Source organism: Chelonia mydas, chromosome 5 (assembly GCF_015237465.2).
Source record: "Chelonia mydas isolate rCheMyd1 chromosome 5, rCheMyd1.pri.v2, whole genome shotgun sequence".
Lineage (NCBI taxonomy): Eukaryota > Metazoa > Chordata > Testudines > Cheloniidae > Chelonia > Chelonia mydas.
Genome location: NC_051245.2, coordinates 66,887,930 through 66,913,179, shown reverse-complemented (window position 1 = coordinate 66,913,179; position 25,250 = coordinate 66,887,930). Strand labels below are relative to the sequence as shown.

The 25,250-nt window shown below is 38.6% G+C and overlaps 1 protein-coding gene across 9 annotated transcripts in view; it reads left to right on the top strand.

Annotated features, from left to right (window-relative positions):
• The window catches only part of FBXL17 (F-box and leucine rich repeat protein 17), a 475,047-nt gene that overhangs the window by 193,943 nt on the left and 255,854 nt on the right, over window positions 1–25,250 (top strand). The gene's annotated exons all lie outside the window — the stretch shown is intronic.

Here is a 25,250-nt window from a genome sequence, read left to right as displayed (position 1 = left end):
CTGGATGCACCTCTTCAACTTTAAGTACTCAATTACACTGCTCTTTGCAGCATCAAGATTTTAATCACTGTCAATTGACATTATCAATAAAACATTTGGCACAGATCATATTTCTCCTGTACTTTACAATGAATTACACAAAATGCACAAAATGTGGGAACAGTTGAAGATTAAGCAGATTATAGAAGCACATCCTGCACATGTCATCACAATATCTCAAAGTTCTTCAAAAAAAAAAAAAAGAAAAGAAAAAAAGAAAAAGGTTTTCTGGGTTGTGGAGCCATGTCCCCTGCTCTTCTGTTTGTCCAGAAACTCCTTGCCCCAGGGGGTGACCATTTAAATTCATGGAGTTTCCACACACTTCATTCCTCCTCTATCACATTTTGTCATGGGAAGGTATGGTATGACCCAAATTGGATCTAATGATTTCACTAGTATTCTGATTAACAATATTCTGCATGAGATTCACTAAAATACAAAATTGGGCGGAAAGAGATGTTGTTCTTCTCTCTTTTTTCATTTCCCCTAAGCCAAATATAGATAATAAATAAATAGATGTGCTAACATGGTAAAAATGTCATTAACTTGCTTTCAGGGGTTTTATTACTATGAATTTGCAGTAAACATGTATTCAGGATTGTTAGTTTAAATACAAGATTATTGGGTACAGTGTTTTTGTTCTTGGTTTAATAATTGTGTTGGGAGACTTGTACAAATCTCAAAACCAAAGATGTTTTATGGCATACTTTAAATTTTCACTTTTTGTAAATAAAAAGTTGATTTAAAAGAATGAATACAAATTTTAAAGCTTAATGGTGTATAATGTGTACTTATTTAGTTATTTAAAATTCATGAGGTTGAAAATTTTAAAAATGGATTCCTCATAAGGATTGTCAGTAGCAGACACATTTGCTAGGTGTATTGTGTATAACAAATTATTTGGCTAGTGCAGTGTATTGCTTTTAAATACAATATGCAAATACTTCTGAGCCATTACAGTGAATACTGTCAGTTATATCTGTATTAATAATTGTAAAAATATGCACTGACAGAAATGTCTCACTTGATCCTGTAGAAGGTGTAGTAGTCTGTTTTATCAACTATTTTTGGATTATGCCAGTGAGTCGTTCACTGAGACTTTTAAAAAACTGTTGATTATACTTACCTTTTTAATATTTCTGTGGGAACTTAAAAGTGTAAGGCGTAATATTAGTGCTAAGTATTATCATCCTCATCATTGTCATCACTGTGTTCATACCTGTGCAATTCTGTACTTCAGTGTCACGGGGCAAACTGAGAATGGTGTGGACATTTTAATTCAGCTCTTTCATGGTACTTGCTGTTGCTTTTGTGTCTGAGATATTCATGTGCTGCTGAAGCATGGTTCTTTTTAAGGCTTGTTTTCTCATTTGTGTTCCACAGTCCTCCATTTGTATCTACTAAATGTTAGGCTAATAGCACTGAGTAGCCTAAAATAGAGTTTATGTAAACAATTGCTTCTGCTTTATATTTCCTGTACTCTCGAGTTCTATAACACTTAGTCTTTATAAAACATTTTGTGATAATAGTTCATCTTCAGCTTGTGTGTTCTGAATTTTTTCAAAATGTCTAAACTTGCAGACAAAGACATAATAAAATCCACCACCAGGAAGCTGAAGCTTGACAAATTCAGACTGAAAATAGGGTGCAGACTTTCACAGTGATAGTAACTAACTGTTGGAACAATTTACTGAAGGCTGTGGTGACTTCTCAATCACTTGGTGTTTTAAATGAAGATTGGTTATCTTCCTAAAAGCCATGTTCTAGCTCAGCAAGAAGTTAGGGGCTTCATCCAGGAATTACTGGGTGAAATACTATGGGCCATATTATACAGAAGGTCAGACTAGATGATTATAATGGTCTCTTCTATTTTCAAGTTCTATAAACCTATATGCTTTAATGTAATATGAATTAAGATAAGTGAAGACAAAACTAGGTATTTTAGAAAAATAAAACTGAAGCAAGATTTGTAATTTTCACTATTTACATCCTTTTGTTTAAATCAGGGGTGGGGAACGTTTTTTCTATCAAGGGCCATTGACCCACAGAAAAAATCAGTTGCGGGCCACACACAGCCCTGTTTGCAGGGGCGGGGGGTGGGGAGAAGGGGGCACAGAAACTCGGGGCTTCCCCTAGGCTCTGGGGTGGGGCCAGAAATGAGGGGTTCAGGGTGTAGGAGGGGGCTCCGGGCTGGGGCAGGGGATTGGGACGGGGGAGGGGGTGAGGGCTCTGGCTAGGTGTACGGGCTCTGGGGTTGGGGTGGGATGATGGGTTTGGGGTGCAGGAGGGGGCTCTGGGCTGGGGCCAAGGGGTTTGGAGTGCAGTAATGGGTTCAGGGCTGGGGCAGGGGGTTGGGGTGTGGGAGGAGGTTCAGGATGCGGCCTCTAGGAGGGAGTTTGGGCGCGGGAGGGGGCTCAGGGCTGGGGGTTGGTGTTAGGGTTGGGGTGGGGGTGCCAGGTCTGTGAAGGAATTAAGGTTCAGGAGGGGGTTCCGACCTGGGGCAGGGGGTTTGGGATGTGGGCTCCAGCCAGGCGGCACTTACCTCAGTCGGCTTCCGGTCGGTGGCGCAGCAGGGCTAAGGCAGGCTCTCTGTCTGCTCTGGCTACGCATTGCTCCCTGAAGTAGCCGGCATGTCTGGCCTCTAGGCAGAGGAGCCAGAGGGCTCAGTGTGGTAAGTGCTGCCCGCTCCTGCAGGCGTTGCACCCACAGCTCCCATTGGCCACAGTTCCCGGGCAATGGGAGCTGCAGAGCCAGCGTTGGAGAGCGTTGTGTTGCAGAGCAGCACACGGAGCTTCCCTGATTGCCCCTGCTCCTAGGGACCACAGGGACATGCCGGTTGCTTCTGGCAGCTGTGCGGAGTCAACTGGAATATAACGGCTCGGCAACCTTAGCTTCCCACTACAGTGGAGCGAGCCAGTGCTCGCAGCTTGGCATGGAGGCTCGAGCCTTCTGGCCAGCAGTGCGGAGACTTGTCGTGGGTCGGATGAAATGAAGCAGCGGGTTGGATCCGTCCTGTGGGCCAGAGGTTCCCCACCCCTAGTTTAAATAATGATTTAATAACACACAAATTAGAGATATAAAACATTTATTTCAGAATCAATTTTTATGGATAATTATGTGCTCCAAGTACCACTTCTTAGTCACAGACATCGTCTAGTACTCCTGGGGGAATTCTGCACCACTGCGTAAGTGCAGAATTATTGTCCCCACAGAATTTTTTTTTCTCCTCCAGAATAATTGATTCTGAAAGGGAGGCAAAGGGAGCAGCAATTACATCTTTCATCCATCGCAGTCTGAAATGGCTCCAGAAGAGAGGCCAGCTGACTCATGGGCTGGAGCAGCCAGCTGTGGAGAAGGAGGGGGCAGGGGCTGCCTTCCTCACAGTGCCCTCCCCATGGGGTCAGGTGCGGAGGCATGGGATATGTGGGGAATGGATAGAACAAGGCACATGGGATTGCTGTGGGGGGGGGGGTGTCACACAGACTGAGGTTCAGAAGGGCCAGTGGGGGGAACAGAAGGGAGGGGGGGTCCAGGAGCTAGTGTGGTGACATTGAGCCATGGGCTGAATGGTTAAGGGGGGTTGCAGGGCCACATGGTGACAGGGAAGGGGAGGTGCAGGGTGTGTGGGTAGCTGAGTGGGGGTGCAGGGACACATTGGGCAGGGGCAGCTATGCCTGGGTGAATGGGGAGTGGGGGTTCACGGTCAAATGGGGACAAGGGCAGATGAGCCTGACTGAATGGGAGAGGCTAGGGGTCAGACTGCGTCTGTATGGGGCTGGGTCCTCAATTCCCTAACAATCCTTCCCCCACCCCCAAAAAAGCAACAACTGTTCCATACTTCTGCCACCCACACCCAACAGGCCTCCAGGTTCACTCCCAGGCTCCTTCCCAGCAATTACTTCCCTCTCCCTCAGCTCCTCAGTTACCCCTGACTCCCCCAAGCCTTTGAACTCCTTCTGAGGGCTGCAGGAAATAACATTCTGTATTGTAGTTTAAATGAATTTTTACTCAAAGTTCTGTATTAATATGCCTAGAAAGGAATCTATTTGTCAAAAAACATTTCCTGAATCTTTTTTGTTTGTTTGTATTGTTACGGACATACTTGCTGACAGATATTTTGAAATAAATTTCCTAAATATTTGAAACTGGTATGATTATATTTTGTTGTTTTGACAAATAAAATATTCAGCATCTTGCAGAATTTTAAAATATTGTGCACAGAATTTTTGTGTGTGTGTGTTGGGAGGGGGTGCGGGGTTCAGAATTCCACCAGGAGTAATCTAGATCCATTTAGTGAATGCATGAAATCACACTGTGGTGCATAGTAACTTAATGTGTTTACCTTTCAGAAATGAAAAGATAATCACTCTTTTAAAAATGCATTTTTACCAAATTGTTGGGGTTTTTTGCACTTTTTGTAATACAATATCTTCCCATAATCTTGCATTACAAATACCAAAAAGAAAAGAATAAGCTTTGTCAAAAACTCCCCTGAGATTTTTTTATATTGACAGCCAAAAGGCAAACTGCCAGGAAGAAACAATAACAGGTGCTAATTTTACTTCACTAGATCTTGCCCTAGTTTTTGGCCCGGAGACTTACAGGTTTATTATAATCGTATGTTTATTCAGTTTTATTGGCATCTTTCCAGATTTGGTTATTGACATGTCTAAAAGTAGCAGAATGTAACCTCTGAATTTTTGAAACAGGTTTTAGTCAGTAGAGATATCAGCCAGCAAAGAATGCTTTAATAGCTGGCACTCTCCTCTGCATGCTGCGTGTTGCTGGTCATGATTAGTCTCTACCAGCAAAGGGCAGGAGAGTAACGGTGTTAAACAGGCTCCTTCATCTAAATAACTTGCGCTATCTCAAGTCATGTGGTCATGAGTAACCTCATCAATATGTAAAACATATACTACTATATTACATAGTAAAAGGGATTTCAGGAAACGAGCTATTTAAAAAAAATAAATATCAAGTGTCAGATTACCATATTTTGAAATCCTTTTCTGAGATTGTTTGAGTGAGAGACCTCCTCACCTATGCCCCCCAATTCAAAATACCATTTGAATTTCAATACTCATATAAATTACTTGTATAGAGTGAAAAGGGGCAAGCCAACAACATCTGTTGTTTATAGGGAAAAATAATTGTTTCATCAAATATAGAGGCGTTTTGATAGATAGATACCTCCGAAGATGATGCTTTTCCCACTTCAAGTTTATATATATATATCAGTAGAGGTGGTATTTGCAAAATTGTTTCACATAATTTGGTACTCCAGATATTTCAGTATGTTGTGAAATTTCAGGAGACTGAACATTTTTTACTTTGAGGCACATGATAAATTAAAAAGGCTTATTACACAATATTTTATTCAGGAGGTTTATTGTGACTTTTTGAAGAGGAGATTCCATGGAGAATACCTAGTGTAGAGAAAACATAGGACTGTAAGCCCCTGAGTCACATGCTGCTTGTGCCACTGATAGGACTTTACATTTATACTTTGCTTTTACATAGCACTTTGCAAGTATTGTTTGATTACAGCTCATAACATCATTATGAAAGAAGCTGTGTTTTCCAAATTGGGAAACTTCTGTTCAGTGCAATTACGTGACTTTCCCAAGATCATATAGCAAGTCAGTTTATAAAGAGGACTAAAATCCAGTCTACCCTTAAACACAGCCTCACAGGAAAGTCACTTAACCTCTCTGTTTCCCCATCTGTAAACTGAGGGTAGCAATTCTAGTCTACCTCCATCTATATGTTTGTCTATATTTTTAATGCTGCATATCTTTATTATTTTACAATATTATAATAGAGAATTGTATGAAACAGTATTTAATAAAAAAGGAGAGCTTAATGGCCAGATACCGTCTCTCTTATGTGTTTAGTAGTACTTGGTAATTGCTTTTCTAGCAGGAGAGGGAAATGATTTTTAATAAAGAAGTGTCAGACATGCAGCCTAATCCATGAGAAATCTGAGCTTTTTTTAGATGCTTTTTTAAAACAGTCCTTGTTCAATATGTACTCCTAATAATGGGGACATTTGATTTTATGTGGATTCTGCCTTTTCCATCAGTTACAAAGAGCCAAAGGGTGTGTGAAAAATTTAAATGATAAAAAAAAATTCTTTAATATGGTAATAGCGACAGACAGCAGTGTTCACCTTTACAGGATCAATGGATGTGTTGGGGGATAGATGATATAGAGTGTTCCTAAGATATTTGTCACTTTTCATTATCGTATATGATGTAATAGAATTTTCTCATCCCAACTGTAATTATTTCTTGCTAGAAATTAAACCTTGCCCACATGAGTGCAAATGTAAAATGCAGTTGTACTTTAACACCAGCATACAGCTGGTGACTGAGAACCACTTCCTTTGCTTTTTATTTAATATGTATGTGAAACGATAGAGATAGCGATTCGTCTAATTGCTGTACTGTAGTTACAATTATAGAGAAAAGGTCAATCTAGTCATCACCAATTAAAGTAGGAAAAAGCTACATTTATAGCCCTGAAGAGCCATTATGTCAATTTTATGCTGTTCATCAGGGTATAACACATTTTCTAGGATATATAAATCTAATCTTCCTTGGTAGCAGACTCACTTCATTATAGGCATTTGGTGCTGTAGAGGAGAGGTAACCCTGAGCAACGTCTGTTAATTGCACATCCTTTCATTGTATCTCATGTTTTTCAGGATTCATGTACTGTTAAACCTGGCAATTGTAATGAGTAGAAATGGATGTTCCAGATTGCTATTTGACCTCCTATTCTTATATATTTAACGATGTGAAGAATGAAATTGTGGAGTCTTGTGTCTTCTAACCTTTTCTTAAAGGCTGTGAGTGATAGTACTAATTGACTTCAGTTCTAGAATTGGCTACATTTTTAAAGGGACTGTTTTCACAGTTCCTAACATGATAGCAGGTACTCCCTGGAACTTTAATATATAAAGTATTACCAAAAGCTTAAAGGGATATTCAGGAACTTACTTATTCATGTATCTTTGCTGTGTGGTCAAAGGGCTTTCTCTCTGGTTCTTCATTTTAGTTGACCTGATTCTACTCTCATTCTGGTTAAAATCATGAGTAGCTACATTGATGTGGATAGGATTACATTACTATAAAACTGGTGTGATCATAAAATTGGCCCACTATATTTATCTTAAAAAGTTACTTAACATCTTGAAACAAATAAAACCCCTGCATTTTAATAGATTATATTTGAAACTCGGAAATATTAGGTACTTTTAAAGAAATTATAGGACAGCACAATTATGGTGGATGGCATATATTATATTATTTAAACTTACATTTTTAGTCATTTGACTTACTGATTGCTGCAATAGATTAAATACAAGCTATAATATAAGTTTCTAAATGTTTCAGAATGTGTTTGAGTTAAAATATAATTGTTGTTTGCCCCCAATGCTAACAAAATTAAATCTGACGCCATGTCTCCATGCCCTAAACTTATTACTGTATGTCTGTCGTCATGAAGCATGTGATTTTTTTCCCTAGGAACATAAGAATTTTGAGGCAAATATTTCCTTTTCAGCAGAAGACTGAATAGCTAAAAATTTCTGTGAAAAATTACTACACTTTCACTACAAATTAAATTTAAATGTGAAGGCATACTTTCACTACAGCTTCTCTTGCCAAAGCCATCTTGCATTTCAGGAGGAGTGTCTGAAAGTAAAAACTTGTGGAAAGCAAATTAGGAAAAAAAATAATTTGACAGTGTACTACAGTTTTATTAAAAATTCCTCTTAATGATTCTTTTTAAAGTAGGTGGATGGGCATGAGCAAGGAAAATTAATATAATTCCATTAATTAAGCTCAATGTTGATTTAAATGTTAAGAAAGGCAAAGTTTTGGTTACCTGTGCATAATGAAAGTAGTATAAGTAAGCAAGAATGCAAAAATAGTTATGATCTTATAAGATATACTAGTTAGATATGTATATAAGATTTTTGTAGGAGAAGGTCTGGTGTATATATGGTTATTTGAGAAAATAATATGAGACAATAACTTGAGATCATAGAATTAAAGATTGTATTGTAATCCATAAATACAAGGGGGCAAAGTTAAAGTTTCATGCACAACTTTTACATTGTTTTCTCAGTTTGGAACACTTAATGCTATATTATTAATGTTCTCTTAACATAGCTTTAAAATATAATTTCTTAGGTTTTTTTTTTTTAAACAGAAAAAACAAATTCTATAGTTTAGATCTGTTTGGTGCTATCTTGCCAGAATACTCTATTGTGTACGCTATATGTAAGAATTTTGCAGATAATCTTCACTAAATTCTATGAACGGGGCTGCTTTTATGTTTCAAGAGGCACAGTGAATGAAGCAAGGACGCCTGATGTCTGGATTCCTTTTCTAACCACTTAAAATTATTTACAGTAGTTAAGATGCACAGCGAATGCTTAGAAAATATGCGGTGAATGAGGCTAGGGCTTCTTCTGGTTCCTGAAATGCAATTTTCAGACTTATTATTTGGTCAGACCAAAACTATTTTTCGCCAGAATGCTTAAACACACTTCCCTTCAGAGAAAGCAGTTTTGAAATTTCTGTGCTCAGCCATTTTGCCACTAGAGCTGTTAATAAATATGGGTAGCATTTAAAAAAGTGCTTAGGAGGTTTAGAAGCACAAGTCCTTTTTGAAAATCTCTCCCAACATTGTGTGTATATATACACTCACACATACTCTCACACATATTTTCAACTTGTCCTGCAATTTGGCTTAAAGAATGGCTCAGTCATTTTAAAAAGAAATCTCCTTAAGACAAAGACCAGGCCTGGAAAGCTTCAGCTCAAAAATGACTTTATCAGGACATTACAAAGGACTAAAGCCAGCATTGTAGAAAGGAGGTGCTTTTGCTCTCTGTATAATGTAGTAATCCTTAACTCCCAGTATCTTTCATTTCAACAGCAAACCAAATGTTGTGAACACTTAGAAGAAATATGTGGTGGTGTTTAATTATCTTGTCCAATTTTAGATAGATGTAGCAGTTTGCAGACAGAATGAAAATCTAACCTTTCTTAAAACTTGCGTATGTTTAATATTTCTAATTTTAAAAAATCTATTATGATTCTGACATAAGCACACGTTTACAAGTGTTCTTCCTGCCCATTCCTTCCTCTCCCCCTCTCCTCCCCTCTCTCCCCTCTCCCTCCCCAGCTGGAAAAGGTTTGACACAGTGTCAGACCACAGTCAAAATATATTTCAGCCCCTTGTAGATAGAAAAATAAAATAGTGAATTATACAGTAGTATTTTAAACTTTTCAACATTATTTGGGAGACTTATTGTTTTGTGAAGACTTAGAGCGTTGTAGCAATTACAAGCCCCGGAGAGATTAATTTCTTTGTAAAATGGTTCTGGGACGTTGCCAGTGAAGGTATTTATGTGATAGTTCACCTTCTTTTCCCCTCTGCGAATCTGTACTAAATTTCTATGAAGTAAGGGTTGGTTTTCTGTGAAAGAGGTGAACACTTTGAAAAGATTGTAGAAAAGAACTAGTGTGAATATAATGGTATTATTGTAAACTGACATCTTATGTTCGGTTGTGCTAGGTTTTTAGGTTTTAGTTCCTGAGATCATACTGACAGAGAGTGAATATCTCCCAATGCTCCATTTTAAAAAAAAGGGTGAATGGATGACCCAGCTAATTATAGGCCTGTAAGCCTGACATCGATCCTGGGCAAGGTAATGGACAGCTGATACAGGACTTGATTAATAAAGAATTAAAGGAGGGTAATGTAATTAGTGCAAATCAATGTAGTTTCTGGACAATAGATTCTGTCAAAATAACTTGATAGCTTTTCTTTTATGAGACTACACAGTTGCTTGATTTAAGGCAATAGACTTCTATAAGGTGTTTGACTTGTTTCCGCACAATATTTTGGTTAAAGCACTAGAACAATATATAATTAACATGGCACACATTTTAATCCATTTAATAACTGAGAGGTCTCAAAATGTAACTGTAAATGGCGAATCATCATAAAATGGGTCTGTTTCCCGTGGGGTCCTGCAGGGATCTGTTCTTGGCCCTATGGTATTGAACGTTTTTTTCAATGATCTGAAAGAAAACATAAAATCATGACTGATAAAGGTTGGAGATGACACAAAAATTGAGGGAGTGGTAAATAATGAAGAGGACAGGTCATGGATTCAGAACAATAAATCACTTGGTAAACCACATGAAAGCAAACACTGTGCTTTTTAATACAGTTAAATGATTACATCTAGAAACAAAGATTGAAGGCCATACTTACGGGATCTATCCGGGGAAGCAATGACTCTGGAAAAAATTTTTTGGAGGTGAGGGTGGATAATCAGATGATTATGAGCCCCAGTATGATACTGTGTCCAAAAGACCTAATGTGATCTTGGGATGTATAAATTGGGGAATCTTGAGCAGCCGTAGAGAGGCTATTTTACCTTTGTATTTAGCACTGGTGTGGCCACTGCTGGAATACTGTGCCTGGTTTTGGTGCCCACAATTCAAAAAGGATATTGATAAATTGGAGGTTCAGAAAAGAGCCATGACAATAATTAAAGGTTTAGAAAACATGCCTTATAGTGATAGACTCAGAGATCAATCTATTTAGTTTAACAAAGAGAAGGTTAAGAGGTGAGTTGAATACAGTCTATAAATATCTACATGGGGTACAAATTTTTGATAATCAGCTCTTCAGTCTAGCAGAGAAAGGCATAACAATATCCAATGGCTAGAAGTTGAAGCTACACAAATTCAGATTGGAAATATAGCGTACATTTTCCATGGTGAGATTAATCAATCATTGGAACAATTTACCAGGTTTAGTGTGGATTCTCCATTGCTGACCATTTTAAAATCAAGATGGAATATTTTTGTAAAAGATATGCTCTAAGAATTATTCTGGGGATATTCTTTGGCCTGTGCTATACAGAAGGTCAAACTGGTGGTCACAATGGTGCCTTTTGGCCTTGGAATCTATGAAGTACCTCCTGTCACTGGATTGAGCTCAGATGCATTTTGTGTAGTAGAAAGAAAAGCTTCATACCATGTTATAAATTGTTCAGTATTGGCCAACATAGGTTTCAAACAAACAGAATACAGTAATGACATTTCAGACTGTTAATGGAAATATATGGATAACATGTTTTCATATTTGTGTGGAATTTTTAACTTTTTCCATACTCTTATTTAAAATAAATAGATTTGATTACTCTAATCAGACCAGTATGGATCCTAGTGTTACCAGTTTCCCCCCTGCTCCTAGTTTAGAATGCAATAGCTAAACTTCTTAGGATTACAGTTATTGATCATGTATTTGTATAGACAGTCTTAAAAACTTAGTTGCAGATTGATCTAGGTAGCACTCGACCTGCAAGAAGGCTACATCCCTTTGGGATTTGCCATGATCCTGATGATGATTGTATATTAGTTCTTTCATTGCTATTGTAAGGGGTTGACATTAGCACATTGACTGTAATATAAAATGTATCAAAAACTGTTACTATGTTTTGTGCTTAATCTTATTGTATCTTTTATCTGGAGTAGATCCTTTGTCTCTGCTCATTTTTAATTAAAAACAAAACGGACAAAACAAGTCCAGTGTAGAAGTCTTTCCACATTTTATTATTTTTATTTGAAACTCCTTCTGAACAGTTTTCAGGGTTTTTGGAAAAAGGGGGGTGTGTGGGGGGGGTGAGAAAACCTGGATTAGTGCTGGAGGTGACCCACCTTGATTATCATGCGCATTATAAAGAGGGGTTTCAAAGGGGGATGGGCTGTTGCCAGCAGGAGAGTGAGTTTGTATGTGTGGGGGGGGGGGGGAAGGGTGAGAAAACCTGGATTTGTGCTGGAAATGGCTCCACTTGATGATCACTTTAGATAAGCTGTTGCCAGCGGGGGAGTGGGGTGGGAGGAAGTTTTGTTTCATGGTCTCTGTGTGTATATAATGTCTTCTGCAGTTTCCACGATATGCTATGCATCCGATGAAGTGAGCTGTAGCTCATGAAAGCTCATGCTCAAATAAACTGGTTAGTCTCTAAGGTGCCACAAGTACTCCTTTTCTTTTTACGAATACAGACTAACACGGCTGTTACTCTGAAATCCTTCTTTAGTGTAATTTAATAACAAAATTTTAAAAAAAATCTTTTCTACTTAGCAAACGGTAGTGAATGTGTTGCACATTCTTTGTTTTCTAGTTGTCCGTGTTTTAGATCAAGTGTTAACAAATTCCACAATCTAATTGGAAAAAAAGGATAATTTATTTTTTGTGTACTAAGCATAGTAATCAGTACTGCTTCACGTAATCATGGCAACATATGACCTTATTTCCAAATGCATTTTTTGATGGCTTAGCACATATAATATCTGTACTTTAGAAACAAATTGTGATTTCTGGGACTTCTGAGTAGGTCAAAAGTCCTAAGCATTTCCATTAACTCATTTTGGTAGGACAGTAATGTGCCAAGTTAGAGGATTTGCTTGATTTTTTTCAGTTTTTTTTCCCCCCATGGAAAGAGAAAATCTTGAAGGAAAGTTTCTGAAACATTATTTATAAGAGCACAAATTAATCTAGCATTTCCAGATGTGAGGCTTTCATGCAAAAAACCCTGTAGATTAGTTGAATGCAGTGGACCTACATAGGGTTTTTCAGGCTCTTTGCTAAAGGAACCATATATCCCATAAACATTACTAAATATGACTGTAGTTCAGACATCATGCCTAGGAAATCTCAGTGAGATTTCTGGGGAAGAAAAACATAAAGCACTTATTCTTCTGTCTATTGTTATGTACATTCAGTTAGTTTAAAATTCTGTAACTATAATGCATTTGCTGAGAAACAATCTCTTGTACATGATTTCATGGCATATAGACTTCTTTCTAATTTTCATTAGAGTTTTCATAATCCCAACATGAAGTTTATCATAATCTATAATCCCCAGAGCCTCAGAGGTGAGGGTTTTTTGTCTGGGACAACACTTGCTTTTGGCCTCTTTAAGATTTGTAAACCCTACCCCCTTCTTGCGAGCTTGAAGGGGAGAGAAAGGGGCCTTTGTGGTTGATTGGTTGGGCAGCCGATTGGCTCCTGTGCAACCAAGGGTAGATTTTATAAGCCCTTCCCTAGCCCTATTCTGCACAGGGAAGAAAAATCCCCCTCCTCTTTTGGGATTAGGGTAGGACCAGGTTTGGGGGCCTTTCTCTGGATATTATGCTTGTAGCCTTTTTTGGGCTGGGAATGAATTTTTCCCTTACTGCCAGATTGTCTTGTGTAGTGTGGGTTTGGTTTTTGTTGGCCTTACTCTCGGTAGTCCAGGGACCTGGTGGGTAGGTTAGATTGTAAAATCCATTTTGTTGCAACTTGGCAGGTACCCAGTGCAGGTACTTGTTCCACAAGTGGTCATATTCTCTGATAAACCAGAATTGGAAGAGGATTAAAAGAAGACATCTCCTAAAGAAGGTGAAGAATTGGGTTGGGGATCCTAATGTTTGGTACATTGAGACAAACACCCCTCTTCCCCACCCCCATACCCTTGTATAAAGGGGGGGTGATGTGGTCAATTGATGAAATGTCCTGTTCTGTTCATTGCTTCTGAAGCATCTGGCACCAGTCACTGTCGGAAGACAGGGTTCTGGTCTAGATTGAAAGTTGATCTGGCTCAATATGGCCATTCTTACGTGCCCCAGAAATGGTGCTGGAACAATTTGTGTAGTGGGGGTGCTGCGAGTCATTGAACCAAACTGTAAATCCTGTATATGATGGAAACCACTTAAAGCCAGGGGGTGCTGCTGCAACCCCAGCACACCTACTTCCAGCAGCTATGGTGCTGGGGTCAGTTAATGGAGCCGGGGGCTGAAGCCCTGCACCATATGGAATGGGTTACAAAGGAAGGATGACTTTCACTGAACAAGTTATGCCAGATATGCTAATGAAGTTGTGGCCTAGTTAAAACACATTTTTGCTGTCTTCCTGTGATGTCCGGGACAATTAACAAGAAGCATATCTGGTTCTTAGAATCCAGGTAAAGTTCATCTTTGGGAGGGAAGGGGAACATGAAACAGAATCTAAATTATGTATTCTTATGGAATCATCACTAATTGTAATACCCAGGGATTTAAAAAACTTTTTATGGATGACCTAGTACTGGTGTGGTTGCTTCTATATAATCTAAGTAATGTTAGTGGACAATGCAATTGATAACTTTCTTCATGAAAATCATTTATACTATTTTTATTGTAAAATATGTTTTCAGAAAATATCTAGGACTGTATCTCAAGAATACAGAAATATACATTACTGTATGCTCGAAAGTATTTGAGTTTATTTTACAATGTATATAACATGACTGTGACAACTACTGAATGTTATTTATGAAGTGTATGAATGTACGTATTTGGAGCTAAATCCTTTGAGGCCAGTGGGAGATAGATGCTCAGCTTCCTTTCTCTATTATTATTCTTATTTATTTGCTTTACCATTGTGCCTAAATGTCCATCTCTTGTTCTCTGATTTCATGTAATAATTGGTTAAATCCAAACCTTACTAGGCATTGCTATACTTATTATTTACTCCAGGAGAGGAGCCTGGCACAAGATAGAATGGATTAAAAGATCGAGGCTGGTGGGAGAAGAAATTTACTTAGTCTGTGTATAAAGCAAGTTATTAGAATTAAGGCTAAGATTTTGTCACAGGTATTTTTAGTAAAAGTCACAGAAGGATGAAAGCAATAAACAATAAATCATGGAAGCCCGAGCCCCGCCGCTGACAGCTAGAGCCTCGCCACCCAGGGCTACAGTCATGGAGGTCACATAAAATTATGGAATCCGTGACCTCCATGACCAACTCGTAGCCTTAATTATAATTAAAACAATAAACTAAGTCACCCCTCTGTCTTCGTGTTATAACTACAAGCTTTACCCACACTCTCAAGGCTACTTGTAGAATTGACACAATTGCCTCTGAACAGGGTGAAGGCTTCTCTGGAACAAAAAATGATGCACATAGAATGCGTTTACTCTGTAGACACCACTCTGCAGAGATAAAGAAATCTTAACACTTGACAGTTGTTGGTAAAAGGATTTGGAACTTCATTAACCAAAAACTAAATAAGGAAAAATAAACTATTTAAATAATATATTTGGTTCAAAAAGAAACCGTGAAAAGTTAATGTTCTTTGCCCTAAACACATGTTGTTGAATCTAATTAATCTAATCCTTCTTTGTCGCTGTGGTATTTGAGCATCTTACAAGAAAACAGAATTGGGTAGTTTATGCAGAATTAGTTACTTCTCTGTTCCCATCTCTCCTGTTGAATGGGAGGGAAGGGTATTTGAATTTAGGTTTGTTTGTTTGGGGGGCCTTTGTCTTAACTTGGATCCAAAGGTGGTGAGAGTTGAGATTGCTTTGATTTCTTGAGAACAACAATTCCACAGTTGAGGGCTACCTACTGAAAAATTCTGGCCCCAGCTCTCTCATGTCTTACCTTTATTGTGGACAACACTGTCCTCAAGGAGTGTAACTGATGTGAAAAATTGTAGACATGGAGGGGAGGTAGATTTGATATTTAGTGGAGGACAAGTGTAATAATAAAAACAATCATAGAATTGTAGGACTGGAAGGGACCTTGAGAGGTCTTCTTGTCCAGTCCCCTGCATTCAAGGCAAGACTAAGTATTAGCTAGACCAGCCCTGACAGCTGTTTGTCTAACCTGTTCTTAAAAATCTCTAATGTCCTACCTAAACCTCCCTTGCTGCAATTTAAGCCCATTGCTTCTTGTCCTATGCTCAAAGGTTAAAGAAAACAATTTTTCCCTCCTCTTTGTAATACCTTTTATGTACTTGAAAACTGTTATGTCCCCCGTCGTCTTCTCTTCTCCAGACTAAACAAACTTATTTTTTTCAATCTTCCCTCATAGATCGTGTTTTCTAGACCTTTCATCATTTTTGTTACTCCTACCTACGCATTTTGCTGATAGGGTATCCTCACTTGTTCTCAGATGTAGGACATGTGCAATAATAATCCAGCCTTGAGGTCCCAAAAACTTGGATCATCATTCCTAAGTCAATAGTGGGAGCAGACTCATTTGAAGAAGGTTTTTATAGTGTTAGTTATAAATTGGGTCTACACAGAGAAACTCCCTTAATGAAGTGAGAAGAGACGCTTCTAGCTAGTTCTTCAAAAACCGCTTCATCTTCCTACCAACATGAGTTTCCCGGGTTTAGGTTCAGCCAGCTGCTTATCATTCATGCATTGGTATTACATAAGTATTGGAAGAGAAGGAATCATAGAATCATAGAATCATAGAATATCAGGGTTGGAAGGGACCTCAGGAGGTCATCTAGTCCAACCCCCTGCTCAAAGCAGGACCAATCCCCAATCAAATCATCCCAGCCAGGGCTTTGTCAAGCCTGACCTTAAAAACTTCCAAGGAAGGAGATTCTACCACCTCCCTAGGTAACGCATTCCAGTGTTTCACCACCCTCCTAGTGAAAAAGTTTTTCCTAATATCCAACCTAAACCTCCCCCACTGCAACTTGAGACCATTACTCCTTGTCCTGTCCTCTTCTACCACTGAGAATAGTCTAGAACCATCCTCTCTGGAACCACCTCTCAGGTAGTTGAAAGCAGCTATCAAATCCCCCCTCATTCTTCTCTTCTGCAGACTAAACAACCCCAGTTCCCTCAGCCTCTCCTCATAAGTCATGTGTTCCAGACCCCTAATCATTTTTGTTGCCCTTCGCTGGACTCTCTCCAATTTTTCCACATCCTTCTTGTAGTGTGGGGCCCAAAACTGGACACAGTACTCCAAATGAGGCCTCACCAATGTCGAATAGAGGGGAAGATCATATTTCCTAAACTTGTTGGGAAGAAGTACCGGCACTTGAGTCTCTCAATCTCCCTTCATGATCATTTAAAAGAGATCATGAGATCATGTACAGCACACATTATAAAACCTAGGCAAAATGGGATAATTTTTGGATTTAGGTGTAAGCATTAAGAAGAAATGTGAGGTTTTGTGGTAGTTTGTTACTCTACAAAGTATAGGGAAAGCATTGGCTAGGTTTACACCTCTTTCAGACTTTATATATTCAGTGAAATTATTAAGACTTGACACACCTCATTTAACCTTCATATTTAATACATTAATTTCAAATTGTAATTAAAATGTGACTCCCAGAAAAACTGAGCTTTTCAAGTAGCTCAGCATCCTGAAACAAAGCTTTTTCAGAAAAACAAAGAGTAGAGAATTTGACTAATTCATCTAATTATTTTATATGGTAAAATACTTTTTTGTTTTATTTTTAGCCAGTTCTGAGGGAATTGTGTGGGAAAATTGGCAGCCATCTCTTAGCTGTGGTGCTAGAGATTCTTCCTGCTCCTTCCCTTCCACTAAAAAAGAGGTCAGGAGATGGAAAAAAAAATTATCAGTATGCCCAGAAAGTATGAAATGTGTTCCTGGGAGCCATGTTAAAATGCAAAACTGAGTGTCTGTGTAATTGGTTACTTAATATGGGTACTGTTCCTTCAGGTTAAAAGCTAGTCTGAATCACTTCTTTTGCTCTGAAATTGTGTTCCTTCCTCAGAGCAGTTCTGATCAGATAAAGTTCTCTGAGTTAGGCTGATTGTTTCATTTATGGGAGCAGTAAGCAAATCAAATAATTATCCATAAAGAGGTGTGGTCTGGGCAAGGTATTCAGCAGACAGAAGGACAATGAATGATCTATAAAGTTAGAAATAATTGCAAAGTAGTTGTGCATAAAGGGATAGGCTGTTGAGAAGCAAATTCATAGAAAAAAAGTTTGAGATCTCAATTTAGTATTTGATAGTTCTAGTTATAGGCAAGATATTTTATATAGACTGCTTAAACTAAACTAAATTCTTCTTGCAGATATTAGATTCTTCTGTAATTTAATTCTTGAATGGGAAGATGAAACCTTCATCAAAATAATATAAAAATGGTTTAACAATCTGTGGTTGCAAATTTCTATATTTTGAAACAGATCCCGAGTCGTTATCCAGTTCTCCCTCACTGTCTTCAATGGGAATTAACCTGAGTACAAGAATTAAGACATAATTTTTATAATTTTCAGTCATAATAAAAAAGAACAGATGTTCCTTCAAAATAAACTGAATCTCAACCCACCAACCACTCACCAGGCCTGAGAGGAAAGATGAGCCTTGCACCATGCCATGAAAGTCAAAATACTATATTAAACCATGGGATGGTCTCTTTCCTAACCAGGACCAAGTAGAGAGGGCATTATTCATCAACGTTTACACCCACTTGAATTGAACACAGAAATTAATAGGAAGCCAGTACAGTTCCTGACACAGTGAAAATCAGATAACTATATACAGGCAGAATCAAGAATAATCTAGGTAGAAACCTCATTTTGGGAGAATCCTCCATTGTAGAACCTTTAAAGCAAGGGGTCATTTTTATTAACATATTCTAATAAATGTTATTGAATGCTTGGTCATTACTTAAGTACCTTCTTTCTGATGCAGCGGGACAGGAGTCAGCTAGTAGAGGGCTTCATAATTCCTAGAATACAGGAAAGAGAAGTAATATTCTAAGGTCAGAGAGGCCAGACTCAGAAGAGAGACAGAGATTTTCATGACGGAATGAGCAGCAGGTTGGCAGCGACAACCTTAGAGCTGAGACTAGAAGCATTAGAACTGGGGAGACACCTCCTGTTGCCGGCAGGTGGCAAGCAATAGCCACTCGAGCTTGGTGAATTATTGAGCTGGGCCACCAAACTGAAAAATAAAAAAAAAAGGGGGGGATTTAGGTTGACCTAAAACAACAAATTGTTGGTTTCTCTTGCTGAAATGAAAAACCAAAAGCATGTAGTTTCTGGTCAAACTAAGGGCTTGTTATAACTTAAGTTGCTCAGGGGTGTGGAAAAGCCACCCCCCTTAGCGCCATAAGTTACACCAACCTAAGCGCCTGTGCAGGCAGCACGATGTAAGTGGGAGAAGCTCTCCCGCTGACATAGCTACTGCCACGTGGGGAGGTGGAATAATTATACTGATGGGAGAGCTCTCTCCTGTCAGCATAGAGCGTCTGCACTAGAAGAGCTACAGCGGCAGCTACATTGGTACAGTTGCGCCACTTTAGCGGTTCATGTGTAGATTAGCCCTAAATGTTGAGTGCTCTGCACTTTCATTCTGTTTTAGCTAAATTTCACTAAATTTCAAAGTGAAAAGTCATTTTGAAACAGAGTTCAAATGTTTTGTTTCAAAAACTTTTCAACTGTTTTGGAAAGTTTTTTGTTTGTTTGTTTGTTTCCCTGGCCAAAATTATTAGATGAACAGTTTTGGTTGGCTCCAGACTATATTTTTTTTTACAAATAAACAATTTGTCAACATTTTTGCCCATCTGTACTAGCCGCAGATAAGATATTGAGCAGTGGCCTACACTGAGGGGAGTGTTCAGACATTATGAGACACTGTTACCCATCTGCCTTCCTACAGCACTGCCTCTAAAGACTTAGGTAAGAACTGTTCGGTTGATTATTTTGTTGTAACTGGTAAGGAAATTGTGTGTATGGTATTTGCATGTTTTTGTTTATGGCAGCCTTGGCAAAATAATTTTCTGTTACTCATAATGTGAAATTGTTTATGGAAACTTGCCAAGGACTACAGCCGGTACCGCTTTGTGCTTGGATCTCCTATAGAGCTTGAGTCTGAGCTCATGGTCCACAGAGTAGGCTACCAAACTTCCACAGGGGACTGGGAAGTACCACTACTCTCACAGCATCATTCTGCAGTGGGGATAGTTACAATATTTTTTTAAACAGTTTATATTCAAGCTTTGGCCCATATCTTTCTATTCCTGGACACTGTTGTTACATGAGGTATGTCCATAAGTCATGGGAGAACTGGCAGAATCTTAGTTTAAAAGCTTTAAATTCATTTAGCAGTGAATGGCAAAGATTTGAGTTTAAAAAGTGCCCAAACCATTAGCACCCCCAGTCTACAACAAAATGTAATTTATTCTTTTGGAAACATTTTAAAACATTTTACCTTCACTTGCTTGACAGACATGAATTCAGGATTTCCTAACCTCACAAATCCCTTCAATAGTTTAGCAAAATGGAAAGAAAAAATATCTTATGTCCTGATTTTCAGAACGTCTGCACAACTCCCATTAATTTCAGTGAGATTTATGGATGCCCTTCATTTCTGAATCTCAGGGCACTAATGAAGAAGAAATGGAAAAAAATCAGGTTTAAACTAAAGAATCAGAACTGGGAAATTTTGGGAAGTTATTTGGTCCAGCAAGTAGGCCACTGGATGGGGACTGAAAGATTTGGATATTATTCCAGGCATTTATTTTACTACATTTCTGACTACTGAGAAAACATTTAACCTGTCTCTGCCCTCATTTCTTCTTCTGTAAAATGAGGGTAATGATGCTATAACTCAGTTTTATATATCACTTAGATAGCTACTGATGTGGCTCTTTATAAATACTAAGTATAGATGGCTGTTATGGGCAGGGATGGCATCCCTAGCCTCTGTTTGCTAGAAGCTGGGAATGGGTGACAGGGGATGGATCACTTGATGATTACCTGTTCTGTTCATTCCCTCTGGGGCACCTGGCATTGGCCACTGTTGGAAGACAGGATACTGGGCTACATGGACCTTTGGTCTGACCCAGTATGGCCATTCTTATGTTGTTAGTTATTTTAAAACCAGATTTCAGCACAAGTAGGTAGTACTGTCTTGTGGCGTGACTGTACCTTTGTATTCACTTCCGATTTTCCCATGCCCGCTGTAAATTTTTGATAATGGTAGAGCCAGGCCACATGTTGTCCATTTTCTTTCGGTGATCAGAGAAAATGTAATGACATTTAACATGCTGCAAATAAGGAGAATGCTATCCAGTTGGGGTTGTTTTGCACAGTTAGAGTAAATTGGAGTGAGTATACTGGAGATTAAATTTCTCTGTAGTTAAATAAAAAAATTGCCTTGTCTTTTGTAGTTTTATCCAAATGAAAGAAATGCTTAATCTTTAAAGTCACTGACTTTTGGAGGAAGTTATCTTCTCCTCCTTCCCACTGGCACTTTTAAGACTTCATTTTTCTTAGTGTTTTTCTACTGAGATTATGTTAATCTCTTTTCCTACATTTTCATGTACAGTTCCTTCCTTCTTGATCTATTTATTTATCTTTCAGTTTATAAAATGTGCCTGCTGCTGAAGTCTCTGAGCACACGTATCCTTAATTTCTACGTGTTGTATGTCTATTCTGAAGTTGGGGCAAGCCTCCTAGCCCAGATCAAAAGACTCATGCTGGCAGTCTTTGAGCTAGCCTGCTAAAATAGCTGTGTGTGGACTTTGCAACTCCAGCAGAGACTAGGGTTAGCCACCTGAGCTCAAGCCCGCCCAATGTCCTAGTCTTGAGTTTTGAGGACTAGCCTCAGTCTCCACTGGAGCCGCAACATGCGCGCAGTTATTCTTGGTGTGCTTGCTTGAGCCCCGCTAGCAGAACTGTGTCTGCCTGAGTTTGGAGGCGTGTGCCAAGCTGCAGTGTACGTTCCTTAATAGGTCAAATAATTAGCTCCTCCCCAACCTCTCATCTAAAGCCTATGAAGAGATTATCTTTTCTCTGTGCCTGTAAAGTTAGTAAATTTCAGTTCTGTGAATTCCAAAGTCAATGATCCTTCCCCAAGAAGGATCTGTCCACTGAAATTTAAATGTGTGGTCTTGTTAGCTGATGCTTGGCCCCATGGGGAGAGGGTGGAAGCAAGGACTGACTACATGTGATAAATGTTAGTCACATTGCTTAATACATTGTTGGACAGCATTCAGATACTATACTGATGGGGGGGAATGTAAAAACCGATACAGAATATATCAGAAAAAAACTACATTAAAAGGAACATTAAGGTTGCAAAGCACTCAGAAGTTAGGAAATGTTAGAATTAAGAGTATACGTGCATCCTTAATTGAGCTCCCTTTTGGGTATGTGTTATAATAGTCTACAATTATATAATCACATATTATTTACTCCATCGGACCCCTGCCTCATTCTGTGCACATGACAGAGGTACTCCCTGAATGGATAGCTGTACAGTATTTCTTCTGATACTCATCATTCAATATGTGGCCCAGTCCTTACTCACTGCATATCATCCAAACCCTCCTCTAAATACAGAATTATTAATTTTCTCAAGGACTTTTCTGTAGCACTCATCACCATAATGTCTGGGTGCCTCACAAACATTTCTGAATTTACCTCATTTCCCTGTGGAATTTTGAAGATATTTTACTCCTCATTTTACAGATGGGGATTTGAGACCAAGAAAGATTCAAGCCAATGTTTCAAGTGTCCATTAATTTTGAGTCCCCAGTTTAAGATGCAAGGGCCTGCTTTTCCAGGCCTTGTTTATAGCATTTAATATGTGTAAAGTTGCAATTGATTTCAGGCGGAGATGTAAATGCTGAGCACCTTCTGCAAATTTGACTCCATGTGTTTCACTCTGAGCACCTGTAAAATAAGAAACACAAATAATTTGAAGTTCAACACCTGAGAGAATTTTTGATTTACGTAGCTTGTCCAGGGTCATATAGGAACTCTGGCAGACATCGGATAGAATCTAATTCTCCAGGATGTCACTCAACTGCCTAAATCATAAGACCATCCTTTCTTTTCTTGTAGCTCCCTGCCTCATTCACTATACAGCTTTCAGGTTTGCAACACACACTTTTTCTCCATTAGTACAGTAGAACCCCATTTATCCGAGTTGACAGCATCTGGGGCTTGGGCTGTCATCCCCAGGCGTCTGGGGCTCAGGCTGTCAGCCCCGTGCATTAATGACTATAAAATAGTTGCAGCAAAATGTCTGATTATCAAAAAAATTAGGAGGCATAACATAATACTTGAATGCTTATATTGTTGCACGAAATTGTTCTTAAACAAATAGGTTTTCTCTGGCTTTTCCAAATACTGCAATTAATAAAGCTCCATTATTACTTTTCTGTGATTTTTCGTGTCTTGTCCTCAACTGAGCCACAATATTTGACAATCATCCTGCAATTGAGGTAGGGCCTTATTAATACCACATTTCTTACATCTCATGGATTTCTCCTCGGCAAAGCTTTCTGACACACTATTCTTTTAAATTTTAATTTGCTCCTGTGAATCTGTTTTCTGAAAAGGAAATGTATCAGATATTCACATTTTGTAAGTCCAACTCTATTAGTTGCTTGAAGATATATCTACTCCAGTCCTCAACTAAAATGAAATTGCATCAGGAATGAACACCACAATGCAAGCACTGAGGTATTATTGTGATGGGGACCAAATAAGATAAAGTAAGAGAGAGATTAAAAAAAAGAGTAAGAGATACTGTGACAAATTTTTGTGGCTTTGATATGTCATCTGTAGAAGTAGTGTATATGCATTTTTACAATATTGTGTATAAGATGTGTAATATTATGTGCATAAATATCATAGTTAATGTATATATTGCATTGCGTATTGTAGAGAGAGCTGACAGCATCAATGTTTCCTGACATTTTCCTTTATAAAATCCCATTTTCAGTTGGTACAATCTGTGTGCTGGAGGATGTAGGGGTCCTATGGGCAAGACTATCAAAAGGCTCATGCACAAAGAGGCAAATTAAAGTTGCACAGGCAACCTTACCACTGGCATCACCTAAATTTTGAGTTCTTGACTTTTCAATCTTGATAATACTCTTATAGCATAGTTTTGTGTGTGCAATCTAATATATACACACACTACTCCTAAAGATATTTCAGAACCATAGAAGTATATTGTCTTTCTTTTTCCATTTATCTATATCTTGCTTCTTTTCTCTTATCTACTGATATGGCCCCCACCACTATAACACCTGAATGTTTTGCATTGTGGTGTCCCTTCCTCCTCTTCTTTAATTTTAGTTGAGGACTGGAGTAGATTTTGAATTAAGACAAATTTCTGATAGGAAAGGCTATATGAATGCATTAAACATACTGTGAGGAACAATATAGGCAATGAATTTAAGTATATGAAAGGGAAAAAGCACTCTGTATACTTTTTAATGTCTGACATTTGACTTGCTTACAAATTGCCAGTAGTATTGTATAATCTGGTATGGCCATTGCCACAGAAACGTGAAAATATTTTCATTCTTCGTTGACAGCATGCCTGTGTATTTTTGCATAATTTCATTCTAGATTGGATTTGTTGTATACTTATAGCTCTAAGGAATTCCTTTCACGTACTGAAAAAATATAAAATGAAGTCCACCATGCTATCACTTATTATTCTTGTGTATTCATATTATAAATATCATCTTGGGGGCTAGGTGGTGCAGTGAATTTGTGTATTCATTTTTCATTTGTGATGGGTCATCAAAACATTGTAATACCTCCAAATGCAAAGTTATACATCAAGGATCCAAGGCATTCAGGCCATACTCTACAGACTGAAGGACTGTATTCTGGAAAGCAATGACTAAAAATGATTTAGAGGGGTCATAGTAGAGGAGCAACTGACCATGAGCTCCCAGTGCAATGATACGGCAAAATGAGCTCATCTGATCCCTGGATTTATAAACATGGAAGTAATGAGTAGGAGGAAGGAAGTGATTTTACCTCTGAACTATGGCATTGGTAAGACCAATACTGGAATACTGTGCAAGATGACTTGATTACAGTTTATAAATCTCCTTCAAAAGGAGGTGTTACACAAATAAAAATGATACCAAAAGGATCTTGTAAGAGGGACAAGGCAAAATGCCACGTTTATTGTAAATACAACAAAATATTCCTATATGCAATTTCTATATAAATCCATTCACACACACAGACATTCACAGAGGTTCTGCAAAAAGGTTGTTATAGTTACCAGTCTAGACTTTGCTCGTGCCGAGTCACTGGCCAGGTGGCCTGGACACGAGAGTGGAGCCGAGTCGTTGTCAGATGCGCATCCGATGCTCCTGGAGGGTGGTCGTAGAACCAGACTCAAAGAACACAGTCCCTGGACCCAATTTTTATAGGTCTCTGGTTCAATACAAGTCTATGGAAATTGCTTTATCATGCTGAATTTACAATTGAAATGACCATCAATCAGCAGGTGGTACATCCATGATGGCTAGGTGTTATCTTCTTGTTCTTCCTTGATGCGTTTTGGGTGGATTCTGATTCGCCCTCCGGGGGTTATCCAGTTATCTCCACTTTG